The following is a 17,861-nucleotide window of genomic DNA, read 5'->3' as shown; positions in this document are numbered from 1 at the left end:
TGTATACATGAAAATTATATGATCTTGTTAACCAATGTTACCCACAATAAATTTAATTTTTAATTAAAAATGTTAAAAAAATCACAAGCTGAAACCAATTTCTCAATTACACATTTTAATTTGAAGTTACTAGACTATTATTCCAAAAGGCTGAAATTTTACTCATTTTAAGCAATCGTAGTACTAAATATGAACAGATTTTTCCTTAACACACAGATATTAATGCTATAATTTTGACTCTTAAACACTTTAGTACTTCATTTTTAATTTTCTTGAGATGGAAAAAGGAATGTTCTTTAAGAAACATAGTCACCATCCCAATGAACTGAGATTACTTTAACCAGAGATTTGATAAAAGAATGAATAAAGAGATGGGTGGATATGTGTGTTTGTGAAGCTGTTGTTTCCTGATGTTCATGATCCACCATATAATGGAGCTATGTATCTACATGTCACTGCATGCCCTCGAATCTCAAAGGGAAAAGCTGCTGTCAAGCATGGCCCTGTATCTCATACTGCACATTGTCTGTGTCCCCCATACTTCATAGTTGTCCTATTTAATACAAATCCTTTAGTTCTCTCTCCCTAAAGCAAGGTTCATGGCACCTTAAATTAATCTCGCTCCTCTGTGCTTCTGGGATATGTTGTTTATACTTCTCTTGTACAACTTAGCACATTCTGCTTTATGCAATATATTTAGTTGAATTTATGCATTACTCTCCTCTCTGAATTGTAAGTTTCTTAACAAAGGGATTTTGCGTGGTTAACTTTTATCCCAAAGTGTGTCATGCAAAACACATTCTCTTAGTACTAGCTTATAACAAACATATTTATTTGAATTGTAAAGTTTTGTGATTAGTGTTTAATAAGCAAAAAGTAAGAATTGTATGTTGATTCAGATATTAATTAGAAATAAGGCACAAAAAGCCTGGGACAGTTGAAATGACCATTAAGAGATTCTGTACAAGCAAGTGGTCTCAAATAGACAGACCGCACAGTTTAAGGCTTAAAGCATTGTCACTAGACTGCCTGGGTGTGAATCCTAACTCTTCAATTTTCTATCTGGGTACCCTGGGTAAGTTACTTAACCTGTCTGTGAGACAGTTTCTTTTCTTTTTTTAAGATTTTATTTATTTGCATTTAGAGAGAAGGGGAAGAGGAGAGAAAGAGAGGTAAAGAAACATCAATGTGTGGTTGTCTCTTGCGCACCTCCTGTTGGGGACCTGACCCACACCCTGGGCATACGCCCTGACTGTGAATCGAACCAGCAACCCTTTGGTTCGCTGGCCAGCACTCAGTCCACTGAGCCACACCAGCCAGGGCTGTCTGTGACTCCATTTCTTATTCCATAAAAGGGGCCTAATTCAAGCCCTTAAAACTCAGAGGATGTTTATGAGGATCAGATGAGAAAATACCTGCAGAGCTTTTAGATTAATACTTGTCATATTGCCATACAGAAAGCAAGCCAAATTGCTATTTATTTAACCTTCCTCTAAAAGAGTTATATTATCAATTTTTATCTTAATTGTGTAAGTTTTCAATACCCCACATCACTCATGTCTTTCATTAGTCTAGCTGATCAAACTCGAAAGCTTAATTGAATTGTAAAGCTTTCATGATTCATAAAGCCCCCATTCAATCGTCTTAATTATGGATCAAATGGGCAAAGGAAATAACTGCCCTTGGCTACATAAAGTGTTGCTCTGGTAGAGGGGGACAATTGAATTATGACACATGTCCCAAAACATCACCAAATTTTACTCCAGCACTGGTCCTCGTTCATGGGACACATATTTCCTTATTTTCCCAGTGGAGATGATTACTTTTTGAGCTCATTCTGATTACTGATATTAACAAAATCTGCCAGTGCCAATGAAGAATGCTTCTAAATACATAAAACTTCTCCTTAGAATAGAACAAAAAGTCAAGAAGGTCAAGCTTTGAATCCTGCCTTTGTCACTAACTCACTGAAGGAACATAAGCTAATGACTACATTTTCTAAGTCTCAGTTTCTCTATCTGTGAAAAGAGAAACATACCACCACCCTGTGACTGGGATAATTGAATGCAACACCTGACCTTCCGTATAACAGTAGCTACTATAACTTCCTGAATTATCACTACAGATTTGGAAAACTCAGAACAGAAAGGCTACATATACTACAATTCTACAAACGAACAGGCGAGAAATACTTTCTCCATTCTGGTCCAGTCATGAATTCCTATGAAGTTAGGAGGAGAACAAGTACTCAGGGGAACACTAGGTAGCTCTTTCATCTCTGCCTCTGTTGAATCCTAGCTTGCATCTTTGGATAAATACTCCTGTCTTCCAGGCAACGCCAAGAGAGTGGAAACAACACGCCTAGAATCTCGGAGTTAGAAGAGTTTGAAGAATAGATACAGGGTAGGTCCCTGCACAGAGGTGGATAGACAAACCATCAAGGCAGTTGGCTATCTATTCCTAGTGTTAAAGATCTCTAAGGACAGAACTTCCCTGTATTCCTTGGTTACCTGTTTCAGTGTTTAATCCTTTTTTATACTTCTGTCCATCTTTATGACCAACTGAACTTTTTCTCTTGCTGCAATTTAAAAGTATTTCCCTTTATTTGGTCTCCTGTGGAAGTAAGGAACATCTGTTCTGCATCTTTTATATAATAACCTTTCAAATACTTGAAGACAGTTAAATCACCCCTTGGTCTTGCCTTCTCCAAGTTAAACAGTTCTGATCCCATTGAGCCCTCTCTTAGGAGCTAGTCCCCATTCCTTACATCACTTTTGCTGATCTTCGCTGGACCTTCTCCAGAATCTCCATATAGCCTTTGCCAAATGAAAAGACCAAAATCGAACACAGCAATAATGCCAAATAAAGCAGAAGGATTACTTTTCACTTCTGTATCCCTCTCCTGATAAAACATTCCAAGTGGTGCGCCTGCCCTATTTTCCAAAAATATATTGCTCTTTCTAATCCTCTTTGCTTTGTAACCATATATACTATCATTTTGTGGTATCTTTCTCCAAGGCTTATATCAGATTTCAGGTGCTTCAAATAATCCTGCCCTGTCAGTGAGGATCAAATTTAGAGGCACACAGCTCCAGAACATTTTTCTACCTTCTATAAAACTAAAATAGAAAAGCTGTGAAAACAAAATCAAAATTCATACAATCCACAAAATAACCAGCAACATTTATATTTTGATGACATTCTGAAAAACATGTTTTCTCCATATGTATGTAGAAATTAACTTTCTTCTGACATAAAAATGATATAATCTGACAGACTTTATAGGTATATCTTGTAAACAAGTTACAAAAAAAGGTTAAAATTTAAAGTCAATAAATTTTCATCAATAAATTTATGAAAATGGTGAGTCCTCATTACATTTTAAGTCTGGTTTGAGTTTTGCAATTTTAATCCCAGTCTGTTTCATAATAATATACATTAAACACATATATTTTTTAATATTTGCTTGATTTCCATGTTTAAGTATATAATTACATGTGAAAGTAAGTTTAAAAAAATACACGTAGGTGTAGGTTTTGGGGATGTGATTTTTTTTTAATGATGCAGGTTCACATTGCATGAGTGAAATCCCAGAGCTCAGGCGAGGCCGTGGGTTCCATACCTAGGATAATGCTGGATAAGCATTGTTGTCAAAGCTGGATAAGCATTCGTGTTGCAGACTGAATGACAAAATATCTCTCTGCTGCCTTGTCCATAATGGATCCAGCAACTGGCACTGCAAACCCTGAATCAAAAAGCCATTTTTCCAACTGGTAGTGGAGAACCTACTATTTATTAGCCAGTATGATTGACTCCGGTGAGACGGTGGTTAGCAAGGGGAAAAAGATACCTGCTCATGCAGAGTTTACATGTAGCTGAGGAATAAGGTTGCATACATCTATCAATCAATCAATCAATACAAACAAAAACATATTAGGTAATAAGACCTCAGGGGAAAAATAGAGCCATGTAAGGGCAAGTGACTGGGCGGCTGGTTGCGATGACAATCTAGAGAATGCCTTTGTTGTGAGTTGATATGCACTGTGGTCTGAATGACAAAAATGGCACCAAACATACAATGATTAATCAGGCAGAAGAATTTTCTGAACAAAAAGAACAGTCGGTATAGAGTCTATGTTAAGAAGAAGATTCATGTTCTCAAAAGAAAAAAATCAGAACTATCAGTTAATATTTTAAAAAAAGAGAGGGGTTGGAAACAAGAATCATTAGAAAGAAGGAGCTCCCATCCCTCGCCATAGCAAGGATGGAACTGGAGAGCATTCTGCTGAGTGAAATGAGCCAGGAGGTGAAAAACAAACACCATATGATCTCACCTATAAGTGGAGCCTAATCAACAAAACAAACAAGCAAGCAAAATATAACCAGACATTGAAATAAAGAACAAACTGGCAGTAATCAGAGGGGAGGGGAGATGGAAAGAAAGGGTTGTCAAAGAACATATAATAAAGGACCCATGGACAAAGCCAGAAAGGGGTAGGATTGAGGGTGGGGGTGAGGGTGGGTGGGGCTGGGGACAGTGGTGGTAGGAAAATGGGAACAACTGTATTCAAACAATAACAAAAAGTGACTAAAAAAGAATCATTTTAAACCTATCCATAAGAGCCTCAGATTCCACAAACAGATCATTGCTTCTACTGTACTAGCCCCCTTTGTTTGCAGATCACTGTTACAAAGAGCAGCAATCCCTATTAAATTGGAATGTTTTGTTTCACCTATGTAAATGAATTTTACTTGTTCATTGCTGTTAGCTTTTCCATAACTATTTAGAATTAGAATATTTTAAAATCACAGAAAGAAAGTTTTGAAGGAGTCCAAATTTACTCTCAGGCTGAGAAAGTTTGTTATTGCTGTCCAAATCCAGGTGCAAAAACATTTTTGCTAATGTTACAAATTCACTACTTAAGAGAGAAAGGCTACCCAAACACACCTGCCCCTTTTCAGAACTGATTTAATATTGTGTTAAAGTAAATATATTAAGGACATGAATGTTCAGTCATCAAAAAGTTCTAGTGCCCAATTTACTACTCAGAGTTATTGAAAAAAGCTACTTGGATTCTGATAAAGATAAGCCTACATTTCCAGACTTCCTTTCCAAACCCAATATTGTCAAGTAGCACTTGGTGCTTATGACTTCACTTTAGTACATGCTTGGTCATATGACTTACACGATTAAGAATATATAGAATATACTTAAATATAGTAAATACTATAGCATTTACTATAAAGTGAATATTATAAAGTCATATAGTAAATACTATAAAAAGGATTTTAGTATTAAATGTCTGCATCTTAGTATGTGTTTAATAATGTTAGCTATTTTTGTTATCACTTAAACAAAGGAGGCACGAAGTAAAACTGCTTCTAACTCAGCCAATGTGGTACCAGAATACGTTTTACACAGACCGTAGATCTTGATGTCTCCAGGAAAGAACCAAGCCTTTGCCCTCAAATAAGCATTTTCTGCCAGTCTTATAGTTCTATGGATCCCTGATACCCTGGCACAGTTAAAGCCAACATGTATTCCACTTCTCCTTCACCCCTCAGCTACTACTGAGTTTCTGCTCTGGTATTTGCCCACTCTAACCACAGAACTCTCACTTGGACTACAGATTTAGAAACAGCTGGGGATTTCTTTTGTTTTTTAATTCCAGAGCTAATGATAATGGCCCATAAGCAGAGCTACAATTAGTTGGCTGTATTTTAATCATTCCTTAGACTTTAAAAGTGGGGCTTATGAAAGACTGATTGAACCCCAGAGGTATAAAAGGAGGCTAGGAGGGAAAACTCTGAACAGACAGTTGTTTGTTATGATGGTATCAGGTAAAAGTGAACAACAGATAATTTTGGTAGAAAAATCCTAGAGACGATCCAGAAAAATTATTATCTAAGTGAACCCAACAATGAATACTAAAGATAATTAAAAAATTGAGTTTCTCCCAAGAATGTATGGATAGTTTATTATTAGAAATTAAATATCTTTCAGCCCTTTAAAAAGGGGGACAAAACATCACCCATTTCAGCTAACTGCATATAGTCCCTTTCCATGCCAAACACACGGCGCATGTGCACACACACACACACACACACACACACACCACTCTCAGCAGAGAAAGAGCAGACACTATCCTCTTAAAAGGAGACACGCCCTGGCTAGGTAGCTCAGTCGGTTAGAGTGTCATTTTGTTATGCCGAGGTTGCATGTTTGATCCTTGGTCAGGGCACATACAAGAATCAACCAGTAGGTACATAAATAAGTGGACACAAATTTTCTCTCTCTTTCTCTCTCTCTCCCATCTCATCTCCCTCATTCTCAAATCAATAGATTTTTAAAAAGTAAAGAAAATCAATAAAACAAAATGAGGAGTAACATAAGAAAGCTCACTATCCACACTTCCACCTACCTACCCATATACTGGAGTAACTTACAAGGACAATAAAAATATAAGAAATTAAGAAAAATGATTAAATTTCATTAAATTATTATTATTTGCAAATGATATGATTACCTACATTGAAATCCTACTTCCCCAAATAATTTTTTCTAGAAATCATGTATGTAAATAATTATGTGAGAGATAGAAAGCAAGAGAAATAAGTATTGTAAGGTAGGTGTATAAGGAGAAGAGGAAGAGAAATGTGCTTGAAAATGGGATGATAAAAAAAGAAAACATTAAAAATATTTTCATTAAAAAGGAGCTTGGGGAGCATTTGAGATCTTGCTCCCTAGTGTATATTGTCAGTTTGACTCAAATTCATAAAATTTTTTTACTGGAGGAGGCTAGCAGGCACTCGGTAGCATGCTATGCAATGAGGAGTACAATCTATTCGACTCTATGTTCCTGAGGATCTTAAATTTAAAAGGAAGTGGGAGGCATGAAATCACGCTTGTTTTCTCAAACAAACATCTTCGATATTCTTGGCTCATGTATTAACTTTTCTGTACAATTTCCTTCCTTCCCTTCATCACCTCTCCTAAATCATGCATGAGACTTTTCCTTCTGATTGATCACTAGATCGGTGTTTTTCCTGTCATCTCTGAAAATAGTACTGTTTTCAAAATCACCCAGCATTCCAAAGATCACAGTATTAAAAATGCAGACAAAAGGAGTCTGAGGCACTGATAGAATAACTTGACAGATTCATTCATAGATTGTGAATTAAACATTGCTAATTGAATGTCAGACTCTATCTATAAAGTCAACAAAGGTTTTCTAAAATCAACTAAAATCAATATCACTCAAAAACTTATGAGTAATATTGAAAGTACTGAATAATTTTGCTTTTAATTCTCATCATAATCCTCCTGAGAAAAAATAGAGTATATGCCTCTGGTCAGCATTTTTTTAGGGTCTATGACCTGGTCCTCTGGGCAGTAGAAACGATGGATAACAGGTAGTGGAACATATATATGTGTTTAGGGTGTGTGTATATGTCCGGGGTAGAGAAATTAAGGAATGGGTAAGGAATTGGTAAGGGAAAATATAAAAAAAGAAAACAATCCTAGGAAGAAAAGAGTACTAGTAAAATGAGACACTTTGAATAAAACTTGAGCAGATTTGATGTCTCTTGAGCCTTATAACCTAACTACATTACGAACACTTGAAGATCATCTGCTGCATTTTACAAATGTCTTACTGGGGCAGAACCAAGTAGATACACAAAATAGCACAGGAGCAATGTAAATTCTTAAGACAAAACCCATCTTCCTGAATTTTAATGAGGGAAAGAAAACCAGAAATGACAGAATGATTTGGATCAACAGAACAAATGGCAACATTTGTGATGGTTAATATTGTTCTATCATTTTTATTGTTGTTTGAATACAGTTGTCTCCATTTTGCCACCATCATTTCCTCCCGACTTGCCCACTCCCACCTCCCACCCTCAATCCTACCCACTTTGGCTTTCTCCATGGGTCCTTTACATGTTCCTTGACAACCCTTTTCCTTCTCCCCCCTGTTATTTCCCTTCCCACTGTCCTCTGGTTACTGCCAGTTTGTTTTTTATTTCAATGTCTCTGGTTATATTTTGCTTGCTTATTTGTTTTGTTGATTAGGTTCCACTTATAGGTGAGATCATATGGTATTTGTCTTTCACCACCTGGCTTATTTCACTAGCATAATGCTCTCCAGTTCCATCCATGCTGTCTCGAAGGGTAATTCTTTCTTTCTTCCTGCTGCATAGCATTCCATTTGTAAATGTACCACAATATTTTGATCCACTCATTTACTGATAGGCATTTAGGTTGCTTCCAGAACTTGGCTATTGTAAATTGTGCAGCTATGAACATTGAGGTACATAGATTCTTTGAATTGGTGTTTCAGGATTCTAAGGGTAAAATCCCAGCAGTGGAATTGCCAGGTCAAAGGCAGTTCTATTTTTAGTTTTCTGAGGAAGTTCCATACTGTTTTCCACAGTGGCTGCACCAGTCTGCATTCCCACCAACAGTGTACTGGGGTTCCCTTTTCTCCACAGCCTTGCCAGCACTTGTTTGTTGATTTGTTTATGATGGCCATTCTGACCAGTGTGAAGTGGTATCTCAATGTTCTTTAAATTTGCATCTCTCTGATGGCTAGTGATGCTGAGCATCCTTTTATATGTTTTCCTTGGGCCTCCATATGTTTTCCTTGGAGAAATGTCAGTTCAGGTCCTTTGCCTATTTTTTAATTAGATTGTTTATCTTCCTGCAGTGAAGTAGTATGAGTTCTTTGTATATTTTGGAGATCAGGCCCTTGTCTGAGATATCATTGGCAAACATATTTTCCCATATGGTTGGTTCCCTTTTTATTTTGCTGATGTTTTCTTTAGTCACGCAGAAACTTTTTATTTTGATGAAGTCCCATTTTTTTATTCCTTCCTTTATGTCCATTGCTCTAGGGGACATATCAGTGAAAATATTGCTGCATGGTATATCTGAGATTTTCCTGCTTATGTTCTCCTCTAGGGCTTTTATGGTATCACACTTATGTTTAAGTCTTTTAACCATCTTGAGTTTATTTTCAGGTAAGTTGGTGGTCAAGTTTTATTTTTTTACATCTAGCTACCCAGATTTCCCAACACCATTTGTTGAAGAGGCTGTTTTTACTCCATTTTATGCTTCTGTCCCCTTTGTTGAATATTAATTGACCATAAAGATGTGGGTTTATTTCTGGGCTCTCTATTCTGTTCCATTGGTCTATGTGTCTGTTCTTATGCCAGTACCAGGCTGTTTTGATTACAGTGGCCTTGTAATACAGTTTGATATCAGGTATGGTGATCTCTCCTACTTGGTTCTTCTTTCTCAAAATTGCTGTGGCTATTGGGGGGTCATTTATGGTTCCATATAAATTTGTGAAGTGTTTGTTCTGTATCTGCGAAATATTTCATTGGTATTTTAATAGGGATTGTGTTGAATCTATAAATTGCTTTGGGTAGTATTGACATTTGGTTATGTTAATTCTTCCAATCAATGAACATGGTATATGCTTCCACTTATTTGTGTCTTCCTTAATTTCTTTCTTCAGTGTTGCATAGTTTTCTGAGTACAGGTATCTTAACTCATTGATTAGGTTTATGCCTAGGTACTTTATTTTTCTTGTTGCTATAGCAAATGGGATTCTCCCCTAATTTCTGTTTCTGGTATTTTGTTGTTGATGTACAAAAAAAATGCCTTCAATTTCTGAATATTGAGTTTGTATCCCATTGCTTTGCCAAATTCACTTATTAAGTAGAGTAGTTTTTTTGGTGGAGTCTATACATTTTTTATGTACACCATCATGTCATCTGCAAATAATGGCAGTTTTAGTTCTTCCTTTCCAATTTGGATGTCTTTTATTTCTTTTTCTTGTCTAATCACTATGGTTAGGACTTCTAAAACAATGTTGAATAAAAGTGGTGAAAGCAGACATCTTTGTCTTGTTCCTGATCTTAATAGGAAAGCTTTTGGTTTAAACCCGTTGAGTATAATGTTGGCTGTAGGTTTTTCATATCTGGTCTTTAGTATGTTGAGGTATGTTCCCTCTACTCCCACTTTTCTGAGTGTTTTTGTTATAAATGGGTGCTATACCTTATCAAGTGCTTTTTCACATCTATTGATATGGTCATGTGATTTTTGTCTTTCCCTTTGTTTATGTGGTGAATTATATTTATTGATTTGCAAATAGTATGCCATCCTTGCATCCATGGGATGAATCCCATTTGATTATGGTGTATGATATTTTTAATGTATTGCTGGATGTGGTTTGTCAATATTTTGATGAGGATTTTAGTGACTATGTTCATCAGCAATATCTGCCTGTAGTTTACTTCTTTCTTTGTTGTCTGTCTGTTTTGGGGATTAGAATGATGTTGGCTTCTTAAAAATAGTTTGGTAGTCTTCCATCTTCTTGGATTTTTTGGAGTAGTCTGAGAAGGATAGGGTTTAGCTCTTCCTTAAATGCTTTGTGAAATTCTCCTGTGAAACTGTACAGTCCAGGGCTTTTGTGGGACAGGAGTTCTTTGATTACTGCTTCAATTTCACCAGCTATTAATGGTGTGTTTAGGCTTTCTCTTTCTTCTTGATTCTGTTTTGGAAGATTATATTTTTCTAGAAATTTATCCATTTCACCCAGGTTTTCAAATTTCTTGGCACATAGTTGTTTACAGTAATTTCTTACAATCCTTTGTACTTCTGTGGTATCAGTTGTAATCTCTCCTCTGTCATTTCTAATTTTATGCATTTTGATCCTCCTTTTTTTCTTGATGAATCTAGTTAAAAGCTTGTCAATTTTGTTTATCTTTTCAAAGAACGAGCTCCTGGATTTATCGACTCTTAGTTCTTTTAGTTTCTGTGTCATTTAATTCTGCTCTGATCTTGATTATTTCCTTCCTTTCACTCACTCTGGGTTTTGTTTGTTTTTCCTCCAGTTCTTGTACATGTAGGGTTAGGTTGTTTATTTGAAATGTTTTGATCTTTTTTATGTAGGCCCAATATTGCTATGAACTTCTCTCTCAAGACTGCTATTGCTATGTCCCATAAGTTTTGGAGTGTTTTGTGTTCATTTCCATTTGTTTAAAGGAACTTTTTGATTTCTTCCTTGATCTCATTATTAACTCATTCATTGTTTAATAGCATGCTATTCAGTGTTCATGAGTTTGAGTATTTTTGAATTTTTTTCCTTGAAATTGCTTTCTAGTTTCAAGCTCTTGTGGTCTAGAAAATGCTTAATATGATTTCAATTTTCTTGAATTTGTTGATGCTTGTTTTGTGTCATATCATGTTGTCTATCTTTGAAAATGTTCCATGTGCATTTGAAAAGAATGTGTATTTTGCTTCTTTGGGATTAAAGGTTCTATATATATTATATGTATATTATATATATAATTTATATGTATAATCCACATATAGATTTATATGTATATGTATATGTATATATTATTTATTTATTTATCCATTAAGTCTATTTGCTCTAATGCATCATTCAGTTCCACAATATCCTTGTTGATATTTTATTTGTAAGATCTATCTACTGTTGACAGTGGGGTGTTAAAATCCCCTACTATGATTGTGTGTCATGGTCTATATATTTCTAGAAGTCCTCCAAGATTTTTCTTATATATTCGGGTGCTCCTATGTTGGGCACATGTGTGTTTATAAGATTTATGTCTTCTTAATGGATTCTTCCCTTAAGTATTATGAAGTGACCTTCTGGGTCTCTTTTTATAGCCTCTGTTTTGAAGTCTATTTTGTCTGATATGAGTATTGCTACTTCAGCTTTTTTTCCTGTCAGTTTGCTTGGAATATTTTTTCTAACCGTTCACTTTCAATCTGTGTAGGTCTTTTGTTCTGAGGCGGATCTCTTGTAGGCAGCATATGTGTGGGTCATGATTTCTTACCCATTCAGCTATTGTATGTCTTTTGATTGGAACATTTAATCCACTTACATTTAAGGTTATTATTGATAGGTATTTATTTATTCGCCCCCCCCCTTCACATCTCTATTCCACTCTCACTGTTTTTCTTCTTCTTCCTTTAAGCAGACCCTTTAGCATATCTTGCAGTGCTGGTTTGGTGGAGGTATATTCTTTGAAACTTCTTTTGTCTCAGAAGCTCCTTATTTGGCTTGCCATTTTGATTGAGAGCCTTGCTGGGTACAGTAGTCTTGGTTGCAGGCCTTTGCTTTTCATTACTTGGAATAATTCTTGCCATTCCCTTCTGGCTTGGAATGTTTCCATTGAGAAGCCAGCTGCTAGCCTTATCAGGGCTCCCTTGTATGTTATTTTCTGTTTCTCCCTTGCTGCCTTTAAGATTCTCTGTCTTGGAATTTTGCCATTTTAATTATGGTGTATCTTAGAGTGGGCCTCTTTGGGTTCCTCTTGATTGGGACCCTCTGTGTTTTCTGGATTTGTGTAACTTTTCTCTCATCAAATTAGGGAAGTTTTCAATCATTACTTTTTCAAACAGGTTTTCTATCCCTTGCTCTTCTTCTTCTTCTTCTGGTATCCCTATTATATAGATATTATTCCATTTCATGTTTCCCTGCAGTTCCCTTACCACTGCTTTGTTCTTTCTGAGCCTCTTTTCCTTTTCTTGCTCTTTCTGGGAGTTTTTTCCTACCTTGTCCTTCAGATTGCTGATTTGATCCTCTGCTTTATCTAGCCTGATGTTGATTCCTTCTACTGTGTTGTTCAATTCAGAAATTGTATTCTTCATTTCCTCATGGCCCTTTTTGGTTGTTTCTATGTCCTTCTTAGTGCTGATATAGTTCGCAGTGAGGTCATTGAGTTTCCTTGTAGTTTTTGGTAATTCTCTATAAGCTCATTGAGCTTCCTTACAAGCATTATTTTGAACTCAGTATCTGATAGTTGACTTGTCTCTATTTCATTTAGCACTCTTTCTGAGAATTCCTTTTTTCCTTTCAATTGGGGGTTATTTCTGTGTCTTCCCATTTTTTGTGAGATTCTTCTTGTTGACTTCTGCTTCTTCAATTGATCTGTTTGACTTCCTGATTTTGTGGTGTAAACTTCTGTGGTAGGATGCCTGTGAGATTCACTGGTGCAATCCCCTCAATCTCCTGAACTTGATGTTCTTGGAATGCCCTTTATGCCATTTACATTGGTTCTCTGGATGTAATTGGGTTTTGATTGATGTTTGGTCTTTCTTTGGTGTGTCCTTCCTTCCAGCTGGTTGACTGAGGGTCACTCCACCTACCACATCTTGTGTGCTGTTGCACAGGTACAGACAGGTTGTACCAAAGCTGATTCTTTTGTCTGTCCAAGGTAATAATGTTTCTTTCTTGCAATTAGTTAACATTAATTTAAGATCATTGGTCAACATATTTGCTTAACCAGCAATAAAGAAAGATACATTTTGGTATACACAATCAGGTAAGTCTAAATCAGGTAAATCACTTAATGAGGTTCTAAGTGAAATGGGTAAAAATTCCTACTGATCCTATAGGGCAAGAGTTAAATACTTTTTCTATAAAACTTGGTATTATCATTAGAAAAAGTTGATGGTAATATAGTTTATTCTGCCATACTAGGTTCTCATCATGCAACTATTTAGAGAAAAAAATCTCAGCTCTGATGGGGCTCAGGATATGCTACCCCCAAATATGGCAACTTGACATGCTGCTTATTGTAAGTAGGAGCAAGAAGGTCACTCTGCTCTCATCCCTACTTATTCTTCCTCCTTAAAATAATCTTTATATCCTCAAAGTAGAGGATTCTTCCCTATACCCAAAGGAAAGGAGCAACTTTATCTCTGAAGACAAAGGGACACCAACATGAATCTGAACAAACAGGCATTGCCCAGTTTTCCCCAGTATTATGAAAATTACCTCATAATCTTTTTCATCTTACATTCCTCCACAATTGTCGACCCTTCACAAAACAAAGCATAAAGATCTTTATCAGGAGCCTCATGAGGGCTCCTGTGTCACATAAAACATATATTAAATTTTAAAAAGGGGGCCAAATATATGATGCTGGAAGACAATTTGACTTTGGTGAGCACACAATGCAATACATAGATCATATATCATACAAATGTACACTTGAGTCCTATATAAGCTTATTAACCATGTCACCCAAATACATTTAATAAAAATAATGCATACATACATACATACATAAATCCAGGTCCTTTTTGTTAATCTCTGTATTTCTATTTAATTTTTAAGCACATTCAGGGACCCTAAAAAGGTCAAGAAAGACTTCTCCTCTCCTTCAGGTCTTAGAACCATGTATATATACACTTCTGGTTAGTGGTTGCCTTGTTTCAGGTGGACATAAATTACATAACAAAAATACTTTCCTCTTTCCATCATCTTCCCAAATCTGACATAGATTTTGGGCACTAACCTCAACTTCAGTTTCACTGTATTTCTTCAACTTTTACTTGTCCTTCTTTCTACCTCACAAAATTTTATCACCATAAGGTATTCACATTTTCTTTACAAACCACCTCAAATTCTTTTGCAGGAATGCAGATTTAGAGAGTTGATAGAAAGAGGAAGAAAAAGAAAGAGGGAAGGATGGGAGGAGGAAGATGTCTTGGAAGCTGTTTCACAGGAGCATGATCTGGCAGCATGGTATTAGAGGAGGAAAAAATTGAGATTGAACAATCAGGTTAGAAATTACAATACATGAAGTCCATCTAAAGAAAAACTGGATTAGCAATGTAGCAAAGTTAAAAATGTATGAATGTAGGATCAACTATAAGCAAAAGAATCAACAGAAATCCTTTGCTAATTACCCTTTAGGATTGCTTGTCAAGTAGATTTTGAAGATATTCTAAAATATAAAGCCTACAGAGTTTTTAAAAAGTATTAATAGCATTAAATGAATTGAATGATATTTTTGTATGGGAGCAGAAAAAAATAAGAAATCTATAAGAAAAAAGTAATAAAACTTTGTTTTGGTACTTTATTAATAGCTTAACAACTTAATATTTAAAAATAGATATGGAACTAAAAGCCCAGGAGATAAGTCAGGATTAGAGATCTTATTTGGGTAACTGAAAACATAAAATTATTTGAGATGTGAAAATAGTGGAATATGAAAGAGATTTTTTTTAAAAAGCCCTGACTGGTGTCGCTCAATAGATTGAGTGCTAGCCTGCAAACCAAAGTGTTGCTGGTTCAATTCCCATTCAGGGCACATGCCTGGGTTGTGGGCCAGGTCCCCAGTAGGGGGCATGGGAGAGGCAACCATACATTGATGTTTCTCTCCCTCTCTTCCTGCCACCCTTCACCTCTCTCTAAAAATAAAAATAAATAAATAAATCTTTTTTAAAAACCCAAAAAATGTATCTATTAGAAGAAACTGAAATTAATGAGATAAAGGAAGAAGATAAAGTTAGTAAGCAACAGCAAATATTAAAGAAAAATTAGAGGTTATGAGGTGATAAAAATCAAAGGAAGAAACCTTTCAAGAAATGGATAATCCAAAATCACTGTCAAAGGAATCAGTAGAGGTCAAGTAATTTAGGTAAATCTTAAAAGAGATTTATGAATCTCCCTACAAAGCAGTTATGAATGACTATTTAAGTGAATCAACAAAATTTAACATGAGCCAAATTAAGAACAAAAAAGAAACAGAATCTAAGTACTATTCTAAAAATAGCTATAACATTTAAATATGAATTTTATTTGTTTTTGATTATTCATCAATTTTCTATTCTGTCACATAGTTTTCCCTTTGAGTCTTTCTAGATGTATTTTAAGCTTACAGAGGCTAAGGCTCTGTAACTAAACTTAAGGCTCTGTAACTCAACTTAAGGCTCTGTAACTAACTTAAGGCTTCATAACTAAAAGTGGCAGTGGTAGCAACATGTTAAATTAAAAAAGAATTCATTTCAACAATGGACCTACTTACTGAGTTAGAATTAATTGTAAGTATTAACAAAAGAATCCCTGTAAGTATTCAACAAAAGAATAATAACATATTGTTGATCCTTGAACAACATCAGGTTTAGAGGCACAGATACCTCAAACAGTCCAATAGTTGAAAACCTTCATATAAGGTCTTGACTTTCCAAAAACTTAACTACTTACAGTGTACTATTGACTGGAAGCTTTAGCAATAATGCAACTAGTCAATTACACTTATTTTGTATGTTATATGTATTATGTACTGCATTCTTACAATAAAGTAAACTAGAGAAAAGCAAATGTTACTAAGGAAAATCATTAAAAAAGAGAAAATACATTTACTGTATTCATTGATAAATATCTACATACAAGTGGATCTGAACAGTTCACATCTGGGTTGCTGAAAAGTCAACTGTACTTCTGTTCATGAATAGAGATAGATAATGATGTTTCTTGGAAAAATCAGTAGCACCCAATTACTTGTTTGTTTGAGAAAAAGACAGAGAGAAGTAAAATAAGAGAAAGAAATGGAAAGAGACAGAAGGGAGGGAGGGAGGAAGGAAAAAACTCAGTGTGTGGTTTTGTTGATGTTCCAGTATTCAGCTACTTGAACACTTACCATGAGCATTTACCAATAAACAGGAGCGGGGACAAGTTAGTTCATAGTTGTGAATATGAGAAACAGATAGTTTATTATTATTTTATTATTTATTATTATATTATTTATTTGTATTACAACAGTAAACCTATTTTTGCCCAACCCTGTGTAATTTTCTGACTCAGTAAGTTTACCTGAAATAACCTTTTAATTTAGTCACACCCTTGAACATAGGAGAGAATAACATCATTCAGTGTTTTTGTACCTAGATCTTATTTGGATGTATAAAATGCTGTGTTTGAAATGATTTCTCAATGAGTTCTATACAACTATTGGTTTAAAAGAGCTATAATTCTAATAAACTTGAAATAAAAACAACTACCTTGTAGAAAAGAACTTATGGAGAATTTCATCTGATAGTATTCATGCTTATTTGATTGGATACAAAATTTTAAGAGATTGGAAGATAACGGCTTTAAAAAATTACTAAGCTCTTTTTTTTTTTGCAACAGGTTTGCTGCCAGAACACAAGTGTCAAGAAAACCACCAGTAAATTAAAGCCAAAATGAGAAAGGAAAAGACATCAACACCAATATTGTGGTCATGGGACACGTAGATTCCGGGAAACCTACCACTACTGGCCATCTGATCTACAAACGTGACGGGATAGACAGAAGAACCATGGAAAAATCTGAGAAGGAGGCTGCTGAGATAGGGACGGGCTCCTTCAAGCCTGCCTGGGTCTTGGATAAACTGAAAGCTGAATGTGAGTGTATTATCACTGGTATCTCCATGTGGAAATTTGAGACCAGCAAGTATTATCTGACCATTGTTGATGCTCCAGGACACAGGGATTTATCAAAAAGGTGATTACAGGTGCATCTCAAGCTGATTGTGCTGTACTGATTGTTGCTGCTGCTGCTGGTGAGTTTGAAGCAGGTATCTCCAAGAATGGGCAGACCTGTGAGCATGCCCTTCTGGTTTGCACACTGGGTGTGAAACAGCTAATGGTTGGTGTTAACAAAATGGACTCAACTGAGCCTCCCTACAGCCAGAAGAGGTACGAGGAAATTGTTAAAGAAGTCGGCACCTACATCAAGAAAATAGGCTACAACTCTGACACCGTAGCATTTGCACCAGTTACTGGTTGGAATGGTAGAACCATAACATGCTGGAACCAAGTGCTAACATGTCTCGCTTCAAGGGATGGAAAGTGACCCATAAAGATGGCAGTTCCAGTGGAATCATGCTACTTGAAGCTCTGGATTGTATCCTGCCACCCACTTGTCCAACTGACAAGCCCCTGCATCTGCCCCTCCAGGATGTCTGCAAAATTGGTGGTGTTGGTACTGTCCCTGTGGGCTGGGTAGAGACTGGTGTGCTCAAACCCAGCATGGTGGTCACCTTTG

The 17,861-nt window shown here is 35.9% G+C and overlaps 1 protein-coding gene and 1 long non-coding RNA gene across 3 annotated transcripts in view; both read right to left on the bottom strand.

The window, feature by feature from the left end:
• CFAP299 (cilia and flagella associated protein 299) overlaps window positions 1-17,861 on the bottom strand; it is a 515,701-nt gene that overhangs the window by 477,915 nt on the left and 19,925 nt on the right. The window lies entirely within an intron of this gene.
• On the bottom strand, window positions 1,030-17,452 carry LOC118990408 (uncharacterized). The gene is made up of 3 exons (XR_005067219.1): window positions 17,356-17,452; window positions 8,495-8,497; window positions 1,030-1,042 (listed from the first exon to the last, which is right to left on the bottom strand). It is a non-coding gene; the product is annotated as an uncharacterized LOC118990408 (long non-coding RNA).

This window comes from Sturnira hondurensis, unplaced genomic scaffold, assembly GCF_014824575.4.
Source record: "Sturnira hondurensis isolate 20B ecotype Veracruz unplaced genomic scaffold, ASM1482457v3 Scaffold0007036, whole genome shotgun sequence".
In the NCBI taxonomy this organism is placed as follows: Eukaryota; Metazoa; Chordata; class Mammalia; order Chiroptera; family Phyllostomidae; genus Sturnira; species Sturnira hondurensis.
Note: the sequence above shows the minus strand (reverse complement) of the source record. Positions and strands in the feature narration are given on the sequence as shown.